The sequence below is a fragment of the Rhinopithecus roxellana genome, chromosome 2 (genome assembly GCF_007565055.1).
Source record: "Rhinopithecus roxellana isolate Shanxi Qingling chromosome 2, ASM756505v1, whole genome shotgun sequence".
Lineage (NCBI taxonomy): Eukaryota > Metazoa > Chordata > Mammalia > Primates > Cercopithecidae > Rhinopithecus > Rhinopithecus roxellana.
This window is the reverse complement of record NC_044550.1, coordinates 46,912,925-46,929,399: the sequence shown is the minus strand read 5'-3', so window position 1 is coordinate 46,929,399 and position 16,475 is coordinate 46,912,925. Positions and strand designations below refer to the sequence as shown.

At 40.0% G+C, this 16,475-nt stretch overlaps 1 protein-coding gene across 2 annotated transcripts in view; it reads right to left on the bottom strand.

The window, feature by feature from the left end:
• Positions 1-16,475, bottom strand: part of ABCG2 (ATP binding cassette subfamily G member 2 (Junior blood group)) — a 140,558-nt gene that overhangs the window by 89,647 nt on the left and 34,436 nt on the right. Inside the window, exon 1 of one of the 2 annotated variants that reach the window (XM_030918648.1) lies at positions 3,166-3,182. The exons of the other annotated variant lie outside the window; for it this stretch is intronic. The gene's annotated coding sequence lies outside the window, so the exon portion shown is untranslated. Of the gene's footprint in view, positions 1-3,165; positions 3,183-16,475 lie in introns of those variants that run through there. 2 annotated transcript variants of the gene reach the window in all.

The following is a 16,475-nucleotide window of genomic DNA, read 5'->3' as shown; positions in this document are numbered from 1 at the left end:
TAGTTCCAGCTGCTCAAGAGGCTGAGGTAGGAGAATCGCTTGAACCCAGGGGGCAGAGGTTGCAGTGAGCCAATATCACACCACTGCACACCCACCTGGGCCACACAGTGAGACTCCGTCTCAAAAAAAAAAGTAGAAAAACTTCAAATAAACAACCAAACTATGCATCTTAAAGAACTAGGAGAGGGAGAGCAAACCAAACCCAAAATTGGTAGAAGAAGAGAAATTATGAAGATCAGAGCAAAATAAATGTAACTGAAACAAAGAAAACAATAGACAAAATCAATGAAACTGAAAGTTGGTGTTTTAAAAACAAATTGACAAACCTTTAGCTAGACTAATGAAGAAAAAAAGTGAAAAACAAATAAAATCAGAGATGAGAAAGGAGACACAACAACTGATACTGCAGAAATTCAAAGGATCATTAGAGTCACTATAAGCAATTATATGAGAATAAATTGGAAAACCTAAAAGAAATAAATTCCTACTAGAAATACACAACCTACTAAGAATGAACCATAATGAAATCCAAAATGTGAACAGACGAATAACAAGTAATAAGATTGAAGCCATAATAAAAAGTCTCTTAGCAAAGAAAAACTCAGAACCTAATGACTTCACTGCTGAATTCTAGCAAACATTTCAGGAAAAATGCCAATTCTACCAAAACGCTTCCAAAAAATAGAGGAAGGGGGAATAATTCCAAACTCATCCTATGGGGCCAGGGTTACTTTGATGCCAAAACCAGACAAAGACACATCAAAAAAAAGAAAACTACAAGCCAGTATCGCTGATGAACATTGATGAAAAAATCCTTAACAAAATACTAGCAAATCAAATTCAACAATACATCAAAAACATCATTTATCATAACCAAGTAGAATTTATCTCAGTGATGCAAAGATTGTTCAACATATATAAATCCATTAATGTCATACATCATATCAACAGAATGAAGGACAAAGACATGATTATTTCAATTGAAGCTGAAAAAAAACTTGCTAACATTCAACATCCCTTCATGATAAAAATCTCCAAAAAACTAGGTATGGAAAGAATATTCCTCAACATAATAAAACCCATATATAACAGACCCACAGCTAGTATCATACTGAATGGGGAGAAATTGGAAGCCTTTTCTCTAAGATCTGGAACAAAACAAGGATGTCCACTTTCACCACTGTTGTTCAACATAGTACTGGAAGTCCTATTTAGAGCAATCAGATAAGAGAAAAAAATAAAGGGCATCCAAACTGAAAAGGAGGAAGTCAAATTTATCTTTGCTGGCAGATGATATGATCTCATATTTGGAAAAACTAAAGACTCCAGCAAAAAACTATTAGAACTGACCTAATAGTTGCATCCTAAAATTTCAGGATACAAAATCAACATACAAAAAATCAGTAGCATTTCTATATGTCAGTAGCAAACAATCTAAAAAATCAAGAAAGTAATCCCATTTACAATAGCTACAAATAAAATAAAGTACCTCGAAATTAATCAAAGGAGTAAAATATCTTTACAATGTAAGTGATAAAATAGCAATGAAAGAAATTGAAGAGGACATCAAAAATGGAAAGACATTCCATGTTCATAGATTGGAAGAATCATTGTTGTTAAAATGTCACATTACCCAAAGAAATGTACAGATTCAATGCAATCCTCATCAAAATACCAATGGCATTCTTCATAAGAACAGAAAAACAAATTCTAAAATTTATATGGAACCTCAAAAGACACACAATAGGCAAAGCCATCCTAAGCAAAAAGAACAAAACCAGAAAAATCACATTAGCTGACATCAAATTATAGTACAGAGCTATAATAACCAAAATGGAAGGTACTGGCATATAAACAGACACACAGACCAGTGGAACAGAATAGAGAACCCAGAAACAATTCCATACATCTATAGTGAACTCATTTTTGACAAAGGTCCCAAGAACATACACTGGGAAAAGAATATCTCTTCAATAAATGATGCTAGGAAAACAGGGTATCTATATTCAGAAGAATGAATCTAGACCCCTATTCCTTACCATAAACAAATATCAAATCAAAATGGATTAAAAACTTAAATATTAAGACCTCATGGCTGGGCAAGGTGGCTCACACCTGTAATCCCTACACTTTGGGAGGCCAAGACGGGTGGATCACCTGAAGTTGGGAGTTTGATACCAGCCTGGCCAACATGATGAAACCCTATCTCTGCTAAAAATACAAAAAATTAGCTGGGCATGGTTGTGGGCACCTGTAATCCCAGCTACTCACGGGGCTGAGGGAGAATTTCTTGAACTCAGGAGGCAGAGGTTGCGGTGAGCTGAGATCATGCCACTGCACTCCAGCCTGGGCAACAAGAGTGAAACTCTGTCAAAACAAAACAAAACTCAAACTATGAATCTACTAAAAGAACACATTGAGGAAGATCTCCAGGATATTGAACTGTTGTCCAGTTTTTTTGAGTAATACCCCATGAGCACAGACGACTAAAGCAAAAATGGATAAATGGGATCACATCAAGTTAAAGACGTCCACACAGCTAAGAAAACAATCAACAAAGTGAGGAGAAAAACCACAGAACCACATTAATGGGAGAAAATATCTGTAAACTACCCATCTGACAAGGGATTAATAACCAGAATGTATAAGGAACTGAAAAAAGTCTATTAAAAAAACTAATAATCCAATTTTAAAATGGCCAAAATAGCTGAACAGACATTTCTCGTAAGAAGACATACGAATGGCAAACAGGTACATGAAAAGGTACTCATTATCATTGATCAGAGAAATGCAAATCAAAACTATCATGAGATATCATCTCATCCCAGTTAAAACAGTTTTCATCCAAAAGACGGGCAATAACAAATGCTGTCAAGAATGTGAAGGGAGAAAAGGGAACCCTTGTGCACTGTTGGTGGGAATATATATTAGTCCAACTACTACGGAGAATAGTTTGGAGGTATCTCAAAAAACTAAAAATAGAACTTTACATATGATCCAGGAATCCCACTGCTTGGTATATACCCCCAAAAAAGGAAATCAGTATGACAAAGAGATATCTGCACTCCCATGTTTATATTACAGCACTATTCAGAATAACCAAGATTTAGAAACAGCCTAAGTGTCCATCAGCAGATGAATGGATAAAGAAAATGTGGTACTTACACACAACGGAATACTATTCAGCCATAAAAAAAAGTAGATCCTGGCATCTGCGACAAAATAAATGGAATTGAAGGTCATTATGTCAAGTGATATAAGCCAGGCACAGAAAGACAAACTTCTCATGTTTTCACTTGCTTGCATGAGCTAAAATATCAAAACAAGTGAACTCATGGAGATAGAGTAGAATGGTGGTTAGGGGCCAGGCACAGTGGCTTATGCCTGTAACCCCAACACTTTGGGAGGTTGATGTGGGAGAATCTCTTGAGTCTGTTTGAGACCAGCCTGGGCAACATAGTGAGACTCCATCTCTATTATATTTTTCAAAATGGTGGTTATAAGCACGGTCAGTGGCTTGTGCCTGTAATTCCAGCATTTTGGGAAGCTGAGGCAGGCAGATCACTTGAGGTCAGGAGTTTGAGACAAGCCTAGCTAACATGGTGAAATCCTGTCTCTACCAAAAGTATAAAAATTTAGCCGGGCATGGTGGCGGGTGCCTGTAATCCCAGCTCCTTGGGATGCTGAGGCAGGGAGAATTGCTTGAACCCAGGAGGCAGAGGTTGCAGTGAACTGAGACTGCGCCACTGAACTCCAGCCTGGGAGATAGAGAGAGACACTGTCTCAAAAAAAAAGGTGGTTACCAGAGACTGGGAAGGTACTATGGCAGGGGAGAAGTGGGGCTGGTTAATGGGTACAAAAATATAGTTAGATGGAATGAGTAAGATCTAGTATAGCACAACTGGGTGATTACAGGCAATAGTAATTTATTGTACATTTTAAACTAACTAAAAAAGTATAATTGGGTTGCCTGTGACACAAAGAAAGGATAAATGTTGACCACGCGCAGTGGCTCACTCCTGTAATCCCAGAATTTTGGGAGGCCGAGGCAGGTGGATCTCTTGAGGTCAGGAGTTCAAGACCAGCCCGGCCAACATGGTGAAACCCCATCTCTACTAAAAATACAAAAATTAGCCAGGTGTGGGGGCGGGCGCCTCTAATCCCAGCTACTCAGGAGGCTGAGGCAGGAGAATTGCTTGAACCCGGGAGGCGGAGGTTGCAGTGAGCCAAGATCAAGCCACTGCACTCCAGCCTGGGCAACAGAGCAAGACTCCCTCTCGAAAAAAAGAAAAATAAAGGATAAACCCTTGAGGTGATGGATATCTCATTTAACCTGATGTGATGATTACATATTGTATGCCTGTGTCAAAATATCTCATGTACCCCATAAATACATATACCTACAATGTACCCACAAACATTAAAAATTATATTAAAGGGATGAGCTAATTTAACAATTTGTACTAAGAAGAGTGGATAGAGAAGACACCCTACCAAAATGGGGCAGTTTCTTACCAATCTCTGAAAATTTGCCATTAACAACACACAAAAATATCTTTTGTATCTTATAGTGATTTCAACTACAGGCAGGATGTTTGGAAATGTCCAGTGGCATTTTTAGTCATAATAATATCTGGGATTGCTATTGGCATGTGTGGTCATGGGTTGGGGAGGGAAAGCATCCTGTAAAATAAGCAACAGTGTCATAGCCTAAAAAGCATTGCCAAATCAAATGTCATTTTCTCTTATGTTTTCTTGTAAGAGTTTCATAAGTTTAAGTCTTAGATTTAGGTTTTTGATCATTTTTGTATATAATACTATATAAGGTAAGGGTCCAACTTTTTTCTTTCATATGTGGCTATCCAGTTTTCCCAGCCTCATATGTTGAAACATCTATCCTTTCCCGACTGAATTAGTCTTGGCACGTTAGTTGAAAATCAATTGCCCATGTATGCAAAGGTTTATTTCTGGGCTCTTTATTCTATTGTATTGGTCTAAACATCTGTCCTTATGCCCATACGACACTATTTTAATTACAATTAACTTTGTTTTTTTTTTTTTTTTCTAATTTAATAGAGATAGGGTCTCACTATGTTGCCCAGACTGGTCACAAACTCCTGATCCTTCCACTTTGGCCTCCCAAAGTGCTGAGATTAGAAGCGTGAGCCACCATACCCAGTCATAACTTTGTAATAAGATTTAAAATCAGGAAGTGTGAGACTTCCAATTTTGTTCTTCCTTTTCAAGATTATTTTGGCTATTCAGAGTCCCTTACAATTCACTTGAATTTTAGAATGGGTTTTTCTGTTTCTACAGAAACTGGCCTTGGGAGCTAGATAGGATTGCATTGAATCTGTAGACTCTGTTGGGTAGTATTGTCATTCTAACAATTTTAGATCTTCCAGGCTGTGCAGTGGCTCCTGCCTGTAATCCCAGCACTTTGAGAGGCTGAGGCAGGCAGATTACTTGAGCTCAGGAGTTCAAGACCAGCCTGGGCAACATGGCAAAACCAGTCTCTACAAAATATACAAAAATTAGCTGGTCTTGGTGGTGCATGCCTGTAATCCCAGCTACTCAGGAGGCTGAGGTAGGAGAATCACCTGAACCTGGGAAGCAGAGGCTGCAATGAGCCAAGATTATACCACTGGACTCCAGCCTGGGTGACAGAAGCAAGACCCTGTCTAAACAACAACAAAAACACAGTATTATATCTTTCAATTCATGAACACGGGATGTCTTCATATTCATTTATATTTTCTTCAATCTCTTTCTGCAATGTTTTGAAGTTTGCAGTACACAAATCTTGTAACTCCTTGGTTAAATGTATTTATAAGTATTTTACTCTTTTTGATGATATTATGACTTGAGTTGTTCTCTTAGTTTCCTTTTTGGATTGATTATTCGTTGTTAGAGTATAAAATGCAACCAGGCCAGGTGCAATGACTCACACCTAGGTCAAGGAGGGAGGATCAGGAGCTTGAGACCAGTCTGGGCAACATAGTAAGACACCGTCTCTACAAAAAATTTAAAAATGAGCTGGATGTGGTGGCACATGCCTGTATTCTCAGCTACTCGGGAGGCTGAGGCAGGAGACTCACCTGAGCCAAGGAGTTCAAGGCTGCAGTGAGTTATGATCATGCCACTGTACTCTAGCCTGGACAACAGAGTGAGACCCTGTATCTAAAAATATATATAAATAAATAAATAAAATAAAATGCAACTGATTTTTCTTTGTTGATTTTGCATGCCTCCATTTTGCTGAATTTGTTTATTGGCTCTAATTTTCATGTGTGGAATCTTTAAGGTTTTCAACAAAGAAGATTACAACATCTGTGAACAGAGATAATTGTACTTGCTCTTTCCAATTTAAATGCCTTTATTTTTGTTGCCTAATTTCTCTGGCTACAATTGCTAATACCATGTTGAATGTAAGTGGCAAATCAGGCACTTGTTAATAATCTTAAGGGAAAAACTTTCAGTTTGATGGTACCATTGATATAAAGTTAGCCGTGGGTTTTTCATATATGGTCTTTATCATGCTGAAGAAGTTTCCTTCTATTCCTATTTAGGATTTTTTATCATTAAAAAGAACAGTACATTGTTAATGAATGAAAGAATGTAGTTTAAAGGGGTATGAATGAATGAGGTTAGTTTAAAGGGCTATACAAAAATAAATGTACATGAGTCATAAATGCAAAGAAGGCATGGGGTGATTTGAGGCAAATATGCAAAGTCACCCCTTATATACTGAACACAGTTCCCTTAACTGCAAGAGTTCTTGTTTGTTGGGTTTCTTTTTTCTTTTTAAAACAGTCTTTGAGGTAGATTTCTATTATTAAAGCCTGTTTTTATAGAGTTCAGAGTTCTTCCTTCCTTCTTTTTGATGCCTACTCTCCTTTATCTTCAGCCAGCAAATAAATCTCTAGTGCCAACAGGAAATACTGATTTTCTCACTTTATACCCCTGTCCTAGCTGAACTCATCAGTCACTAGTCTCTGTTTGACCTCACATCCAAGCTGTGGGCCTTCAGAAATGCTCTATAAAACCTGGCGTATAGGAATTGTAGTTAAGTCATTCAAATATCCAGGAGTCTATTTACAAAATTAGGAGGCATCTGGTTAATTGCAAAGGCCCTTCCAATTCCACCAGTGCACGATTCCCTTGAAGATAAGTTACTCAGCTTGCTGAATTTAAAGGCTGCTGAAACACTTGCAGTCGATTTCAGACTGCGTTCTGATAAGCCTAGGTTACTAAGTAGAGGATTTAGGGACTCCAAGACTTTCGTGGAAATATCGTTTCTAAAATATATTTTAACCATTAAGAAAATGAAAAAACGAGCCACAGACTGAGAGAAAATATTTACAAATCAAATATCAGATAACTTATATCCATAGTATAGAATTTTTCCCACAAGTAAAAATATATACAGCATGTATACATTTTTAGTTCCATCTGTAAACTAAATTTAAAATGTAAATATTGCATGTGGCCTTTTCTAAACGTACAGGCTAGAGGAACAATTTTTATCCGGATTATATAAAGAACCATTACAACTCAATACCAAAACAAATACCTCAGTTTAAAAAAGGGCAAAAATTGGCCGGGCGTGGTGGCTCACGCCTGTAGTCCCAGCACTCTGGGAGGCCGAGGTGGGCGAATCATGAGGTCAGGAGATTGAGACCATCCTGGTTAACACGGTGAAAGCCTGTCTCCACTAAAAATACAAAAACAAAATTAGCCAGGAGTGGAGTCCGGCGCCTGTAGTCCCAGCTACTCTGGAGGCTGAGGCAGGAGAATGGCGTGAACCCCGAAGGCGGAACTTGCAGTGAGCCGAGATCGCACCACTGCACTCCAGCCTGGGTGACAGGGCAAAATTCCGTCTCAAAAAAAAAAAAAAAAAAAAAAAGGGCAAAAATTTACAAAGATATTTCACCTAAGATATATGAATGGCCAAAAAGTACATGAAAAGATGCTTGGCATCATTAGCCATTAGGTAAATACAAATTCAAACCATAATGAGATCCCACTTCACACCCACTAAAATAGCTGTAATCAAAAAGACCTACAGTAACAACTGCTGGCGAGATGAGGTGGAGAAATTGGAATCCTCATACATTGCTGGTAGGAATTTAAAAATGATAAAATCACTTTGGAAAATAGTTTGGCAGTTTCTTTAAAAGCGAAACCTATGTTTAACATATGAATCAGCAAATTCATTTCTCAGAATCTGTCCAAGAGAAATGACAGCCTATGTTTACAGAAAGGGCTGGAAGCGAATGTTTCACAGTAGCATTATCCATAACAGCTAAAAATTGGAAATCTGAATATACCCATCAACTGATAAGTAAATAAACAAAATGTGGTATATTCATACAATAAAAAATCGTTCAGCAATCAAAATTAATGAAGTACTAATTCATGCTACAAGATGGATAAACCTCAACAAATGCTAAGTATAATAAAAGAAAAGTACAAAGCAATTATAGGATTCCATTTAATGAAACATGCAGAAAGGCAAATCTTTATAGCTAGAAAGTTGTCTGGAGCTTTGGGAAGCCGAGGTAGGCAGATTACCTGAGCTCAGGTATTGGAGACCAGCCTGGGCAACATGACAAAATCCCGTCTCTATTAAAAATACAAAAAATTGGCTGGGCGCGGTGGCTCAAGCCTGTAATCCCAGCACTTTGGGAGGCCGAGACGGGCGGATCACGAGGTCAGGAGATCGAGACCATCCTGGCTAACATGGTGAAACCCCGTCTCTACTAAAAATACAAAAAACTAGCCGGGCGACCTGGCGGGCGCCTGTAGTCCCAGCTACTCGGGAGGCTGAGCCAGGAGAATGGCGTGAACCCGGGAGGCGGAGCTTGCAGTGAGCTGAGATCCGGCCACTGCACTCCAGCCTGGGCGACAGAGCGAGACTCCGTCTCAAAAAAAAAAAAAAAAAAAATACAAAAAATTAGCTGGGCGTGGTGGCGCATGCCTGTAGTCCCAGCTACTTAGGAAGCTGAGGAGGCTGAGGCATGAGAATCACTTAAACTCGGGAGGCAGAGGTTTCGGTGAGCTGAGATCGCGCCACTGCACTCCAGCCTGGGCATCAAGCAAAACTGTCTCAAAAAAAAAAAAAAAAAGAACTGGATTAAGAAAATGTGGCACATATACACCATGGAATACTATGCAGCCATAAAAAAGGATGAGTTTGCGTCCTTTGTAGGGACATGGATGCAGCTGGAAACCATCATTCTTAGCAAACTGTCACAAGAACTGAAAACCAAACACCGCATGTTCTCACTCATAGGTGGGAATTGAACAATGAGATCACTTCGACTCGGGAAGGGGAACATCACACACTGGGGCCTATCATGGGGAGGGGGGAGGGGGGAGGGATTGCATTGGGAGTTATACATGATATAAATAATAAATTGATGGGTGCTGACGAGTTGATGGGTGCAGCACACCAACATGGCACAAGTATACATATGTAACAAACCTGCACGTTATGCACATGTACCCTAGAACTTAAAGTACAAAAAAAAAAAAAAAAAAAAAAAAGAAAAGAAAAAAGAAAAAAAAGAAAGTTGTCTGGGGTTTGGATGGGAAAGAAAAATGACTACAAATGGACCTGAGGAATCTTTTTGGGGCGATAGAAATGTCCTTAAATTGGATTGGTAATGACTATACTATTCTATATATTTATTTAAAGTCACCGGATTGTATACTTACAAGAGGTGAAAATTTTGAGACCTAATTTCAGTGAAGCTATTTGGTTTTTCTTTCCTTCTTTTTTTTTTTTTTTTTTTTTTTAAGACGGAGTCTCACTCTGTCACCCAGGCCTAGGCTGGAGTGCAGTGGTACAATCTTGGTTCACTGCAACCTCCGCCTCCCAGGTTCAAGTGATTCTCCTGCCCCAGCCTCCTGAGTAGCTGGGATTACAGGTGCCCACCACCACACCCAGCTAATTTTTGTATTTTTAGTAGAGACGGGGTTTACCAGGTTGGCTAGGCTGGTCTCAAACTCCTGACCTCAGGTGATCCACCTGCCTCGGTCTCCCAAAGTCCTGGGATTACAGGCATGAGCCACCATGTCTGGCCTTTTTTTTTTTTTTTTTTTTTTTTTTTTTTGACAGAGTCTTGCTCTGTTGCCCAGGCTGGAGTGTAGTGGCACGATCTTGGCTCACTGTAACCTCTGCCTCCTGGATTGAAGCTATTCTCCTGTCTCCCTCCCGAAGTGCTGGGATTAGAGGCATGATCCCACCGTGCCCAGCCAAAGCTATTTTTTTAAAAGCCAATAAGTGACAATGTGCCCCTTCAAAATATATTAAAAATATATAATTATTTATTTAAAACATTTAAGAATTTGTATAAAAACGTATTTACCATGCCTTCTCACGTACTATATGCTGAAGTTTAACATATTGGGAACATATATGTTAATTTGTGCCATTTTTATTTGTTTCTCAGAATAAATCTTCTCTTGCCATGTCTGTTTAATCAGAACTGTAAAATTATAAGATGAACAAAACAACACAACACAAAAACCTAAAATCATTTCTGACTGCTAGTCCATGAGTGAGATTTTTTTTCTCAATATTGTACAATCAAAACAAATGCAGAAATAAATTTCAGGGGCTTACTACAGCTGATATCAGTAAACCTTTCTCACAAGGTTTTTGTGCTAGAAATACTGTTTTCATTGTATAATTTCCTGATAAGCAAAAGTTATAATTTTAGCACATAAAGTACTTGTATCAATAAATATATTAGTATTATATATTGTGGTTATGCAATTAATTTTTAAAAGGTTTTTGTTGCTAAAACAAAAAATATCTGAATTATCCTGGATCAGAGGCAATACAGTGAGATCAAGCTCAACTGCATTTTTACTAGTAGGCTGGTGAGAAAGAAATTTAGTTGAAAAGAATACCTTAATATCCTCTAAGGCTACCATGAAGGTAGATGGGATTTTACTTCATATAGCAAAGGTGTGAATTAATTAATTAATTGATTAATTAATTTATTTATTTTGAGACATTGTCTGGCTCTGTCGCCCAGGCTGGAGTGCTTGATCTTGGCTCACTGCAACCTCCACCTCCTGGATTCAAGCGATTCTCATGCCTCAGCCTCCCAAGTAGCTGGGACTACAGGTGTGTGCCACCACACCTGGCTAATTTTTGTATTTTTAATAGAGATGAGGTTTCATCATGTTGGCTAGACTGGCCTCAAACTCCTGACCTCACATGATCTGCCCGCCTCGGCCTCCCAACGTGCTGGGATTACAGGCATAAGCCACCATGCCCAGCCAAAGGTTTGAATTTTTAAAAAACATTTTCAAAAAGTCAGATGTTCCATTTCCTTTTTCACCTGACATTTCATAGAAACAGAGTGCTCTTTGCCTTTTCCTGTTTCCTGTTGGCTGCAATTCAAGCCCAGGGAATGGAGTTCCTGTGGCTACCTTGGACTGTGAAATGACTTTGAGAATGGAAGTCACATATGGCAAAGCAACAAGACAGAAGGAGTGTGGATGCTTGAAACCATGAAATTGCTATACTGTCTTTGGAGTGACTGCTTCTATATTTCTTGAACACGAAAGAAATAAATGTCTATTTTTTTCTCCCATTGTCTTACAGCTACACTTGATCCTGAGATAGGAGTGACTCAGACACAGAAAGCTGAAGGCACAAAGGCTGACATAGGAAAGCACTTGGCATCTTGAAAACATAACAAGGTAAATGTAGCTGGAGTACCAGTAATGAGAGGGAAAATGGGAGGAGACAGGGTGGGAGTTAATGGGGTGCCAGATGGTGTAAGGCCTGGTGACTCATTGGGACTTTGAGCTTTAATTTAGATGTGGGAAGCCATCAGAGAATTTTGAGAAGAAAAATGACCCAACTGGTCTATGTTTTAAAGGAATCTCTTTGTGGAGAACAGACTTATGCCAATGCTTAGAAGTCATCATATGGGTAAAATGAGTGTTTATTACAATACTCTCTATACTTCTTTTACACATTTAAAATATTCTACCGCCAGGCACAGTGACTCACACCTATAATCCCAGTGTCTTGAGAGGCTAAGGTGGGAGGATCACTTGAGGCCAGGAGTTCAAGGCTGCAGTGAGTTATCATGGCACCACTGCACTCCAGCACGGGAAACAGAGTGAGATCCTGTCTCTAAAAATAAAAAATAAAATATTCTAGATTATAAAATTTCATGGAAAACTGATCACATTTATTAACTGGCCAAAGCTAAAACTGAATCATTCGTAACTAATTTTACTGTAACATATCAGAATAAAGAACATGTTAACTTAGAAGGGTTTGTTCTGGGCTATCCAGAAAACTGATACAGTTCATAAAATGTGTGGTTGGCTTGTTAGCAGCAGAACGTATCCTAGTCACGTGGCACCAAAATATGTTAGTAGTGGCCAGTCCATACAGGTCTGCAGCAACCTCAGTTCTTGCCTCCTCAGAAGAAAGAATTCGACAGAGGAGCGTAAGGCAGAGTGAGAGAGCAAGACAACTTTTAGAGCAGGAGTAAAAGTTTATCAAAAAGCTTTAGGGGAATAATGAAAGGAAATAAAGTACACTTGGAAGAGGGTCAGGTGAGCAACTTGAGAAATCCCATGCACAGTTTGACCTTTGACTTGTGGTTTTACACCCTGGCATACTTCTGGGGTCTTACGTCCCTTCTCCCCTGATTCTTCCCTTGGGGTGGGCTGCCTGCATGCACAGTGGCCTGTCAGCACTTGGGTGGGGCCACATGTGCAGTGTGTTTACAGAAGTTGTATGCATGCTCAACTGAGGTGTTTTTCTCTTACCAGTCAAATGTTCTCAGGAGGCCATATACCAGTTAAACTCTAGCATTTTGCCACTTAGTGCATATGCTTGATTGAGCCCATTCGCTCAGCTCCTGAGATCTTTATCAGGAAGCTGCTGATCACTAGTTTCAGGTGTTTCTATCTATTGGGAGACTGCCTTTCCCTGGCGCCAGCTGCAACCAATTACTATTTTGCAGAATCGGTGTAACAACTGCCTGACCATCACCTGATGGTAGCCTGACATTCCTGGGTTGGGGGTGGGGGACTCTCCTGCCCTACACATGTCTGACTAACTACTGTAACAGACTAGAGAGCTCTGCATTGGAACTTGCCTCTGCGTTTTACTAACTTGGAGGGTGAGTTTGACTAAGTCAGTCATGTAACCTTCCTAATTTACCAAAATGTAGTCATCTTTACCTACAAAGATTTTGTGAGGATTAAGTGCTTAGCATTGTTCATTGTTCCTAGTACAGAATAATCATCCCATAAGTGGTGTCTTAATTATTTTTAATCACAATTACCAGAATCTGAGAATACTTAACTATACTTTTTTTTTTTTTTTGAGACGGAGGCTCGCTCTGTCGCCCAGGCTGGCGTGCAGTGGCCGGATCTCAGCTCACTGCAACCTCCGCCTCCCGGGTTCCCGCCATTCTCCTGCCTCAGCCTCCCGAGTAGCTGGGACTACAGGCGCCCGCCACCTCGCCCAGCTAGTTTTTTTTGTATTTTTTAGTAGAGATGGGGTTTCACCGTGTTAGCCAGGATGGTCTCGATCTCCTGACCTCGTGATCCGCCCGTCTCGGCCTCCCAAAGTGCTGGGATTACAGGCTTGAGCCACCGCGCCCGGCCAACTATACTTTTAACACTGAATCAGGGCAATATAAAATGTACAGGCATAAGGAAGTTTTTCTGTTATGAATGGAGACAGCTTCACACAAGGATTTTCCATTCTTTGATACAAAAGCTCTCAAGTGCATCTGGTTTTTTAAAAAATCTGATAAGTTTGCTTGTGGAAGAAGCTTGAGTATCTCAGTCATAGGAATGCCCATAAGAAAACCAATTAATTACCATTCTGATTCATACTTCAATTTCTTGTGATTCATAAATTATTATGAAGCAGCAACTATGAATCTCATCAGCACTAGCATACTGAAAAGATCATTTCTGGGCACACCTTTTACCTCCTGTAACTTTATGATGCTCTTACACTGAAGATAAAAAAAAAAAAATCCCCTTTAGCATCAGACTGCGCAGGGGAAAATTAACCATTTTTAAATACACCAGAACATTCTGTTCTTAACAAGTCCTGCCTTTAAGAGAAACTATCTTATCAGAGGCTAACCTATTGAGGTTTTATGAGCACTTAAATGACCTCGGTGAAAGGAAATATCCAACTCCAAACACCTCCAGCCATCCTGTCCTATTTAAGGTGGAAGGTTGGGGAGACTGAGAGGCACTATGTAGTTCACAGCCTAGGGGCACAGGCTTACTTAAAAACCAAGACCTAATCATAGGACTGTAGAATATTACCCCCCACCCCACCACACCCCCTCACCACCACATCAAGAAAGGCCTAGCTACTAGAGTTCTTTTTATTCAGTACATCATGTCTGGCTTTCAACAACAACAAAAAAATACAAGGCATACTAAAAGGCAAAACATAGTTTGAACAAACAGCACTAGAACCAGACACAGATATTTTAGGAAAGGTAGAATTATCAGAGTGGAAATTAAAAACAACTATGATTAACATGATAAAAGCTCTAATGGCGCCAGGCATAGTAGCTCACACCTATAATCCCACCATATTGGGAGGCTGAGGTGGAAGGACTGCTTGAGTGCAGGAGTTCAAGACCAGCCTGGGCAACATGGCAAAACCCTCTTTCTACAAAAAATACATAAATTAGCTGGCCATAGTGGCATATACCTGTAGTGCTAGCTACTCAGGAGGCTGAGGTAGGAGAATCCCCTGAGCCTGGAGAAGTCAAGGCTGCAGTGAGCAGTGATCATGCGACTGCACTCCAGCCTGAGCAACAAAGTGAGACCCTGTCTCAAAATTAAACTAAATTAAATTAAATTAAAAACTAAAAAAAAAATTTAAATGAGCTGGGTGGGCTAGCATGTGGTTGTAGTCCTAGCTACTTGGGAGACTGAGGCAGGTGGATCAGTGGGGACCTGGGGTTTGAGGCTAGTGAGCTATAATTATATTACTGCACTCCAGTCTGGGTGATATAGTGAGACCCTGTCTCAAAAAATAAATAAGAGGCCAGGAGTTCAAGACCAGCCTCACCAACATGGTGAAACTGACTCGACTAAGAATACAAAAATTAGCCTGGCATGGTGGCGTATGCCTATAATCCCAGCTACTTGGCAGGATGAGCCATGAGAATTGCTTGAACATGGGAGGCACAGGTGCAATGAGCCGAGATCACACCACTGCACTCTAGCCTGAGTGACAGAGCAAGACTGTCTCAAAAAAAAAAAAAAAAACATTTGTTTCCAGCTGGGCATGGTGGCTCATGCCTGTAATCTCAGCACTTTGGGAGGCCAAGGTGGGTGGATAACCTGAGGTTTGGACTTCAAGACCAACCTGGCCAACATGGTGAAATTCCGTCTACTAAAAATATGAAAAATTAGCTGGGCATAGTGGCGCATGCCTATAATCCCAGCTACTCGGGAGGCTGCGATAGGAGAATAGCTTGAACCTAGGAGGCAGAGGATAAAGTAAGCCGAGATTCTGCCACTGCACTTCAGCCTGGGTGACAGAGTGAGACTCCATCTCCAAAAATAAAAATAAAAATAAAAATAAATAAATAAGCTGGGCATGACGGCTCACACCTATAACCCCAGCAATTTGGGAAGCCCAGGCAGGAAAATCAGTTGAAGCTAGGAGTTCGAGACTACCCTGCAGAATACAGCGAGATCCAATCACTACAAAAACTACAAAAAATACCCAGACACAGTGGTGCATGTCTATAGTCCCAGGTGCTCAGAAAGCTGGGGCAGGAGGATCACTTGAGCCCAGGAGTTTGAGGCTACAGTGAGCTATGATCATGTCACTGCATTCCAGCCTGGGTGACAAAGTGAGACTATGCGTCTAAAAAAGAAAAATAAATAAATGAAAGCTCCAATGGATAAAGTAGATGGCATGTAATAAGACAGATGGAAATTCTGAGAAAGAGTCAAAAAAATGCTAGAGATTAAAAATACTATGAAGATTGCTATTCACAATCTTTAGAGGTGACTAAACACAGCTGAGGAAAGATTCTCTGAGCTTGAGGATGTTCAGTAGAAACTGAAAAGCAAAGAGAAAAAAGACCCAAAAAAAGGGGAGCAAAATATTCAAGAACTGCGGGACAATGAAAAATATGTAACTTACAGAAAGAGAGAAAGGAACAAAAACTGTGTGTGTGTGTGTGTGTGTGTGTGTGTGTGTGTGTGTGTGTATTTTATTTTTGAGACAGAATCTCACTCTGTTGCCCAGGCTGGAATGCAGTGGTGTAATCTTAGCTCACTGCAACCTCTGCCTCCTGGATTCAAGTGATTCTCCTGCCTCAGCCTCCCTAGTAGCTGGGATAACAGGCTCCTGCTACCACGCCCAACTAATTTTTGTATTTTTAGTAAAGACGCGGTTTCACCATGTTGGCCAGGCTGGTCTCAAACTCCTG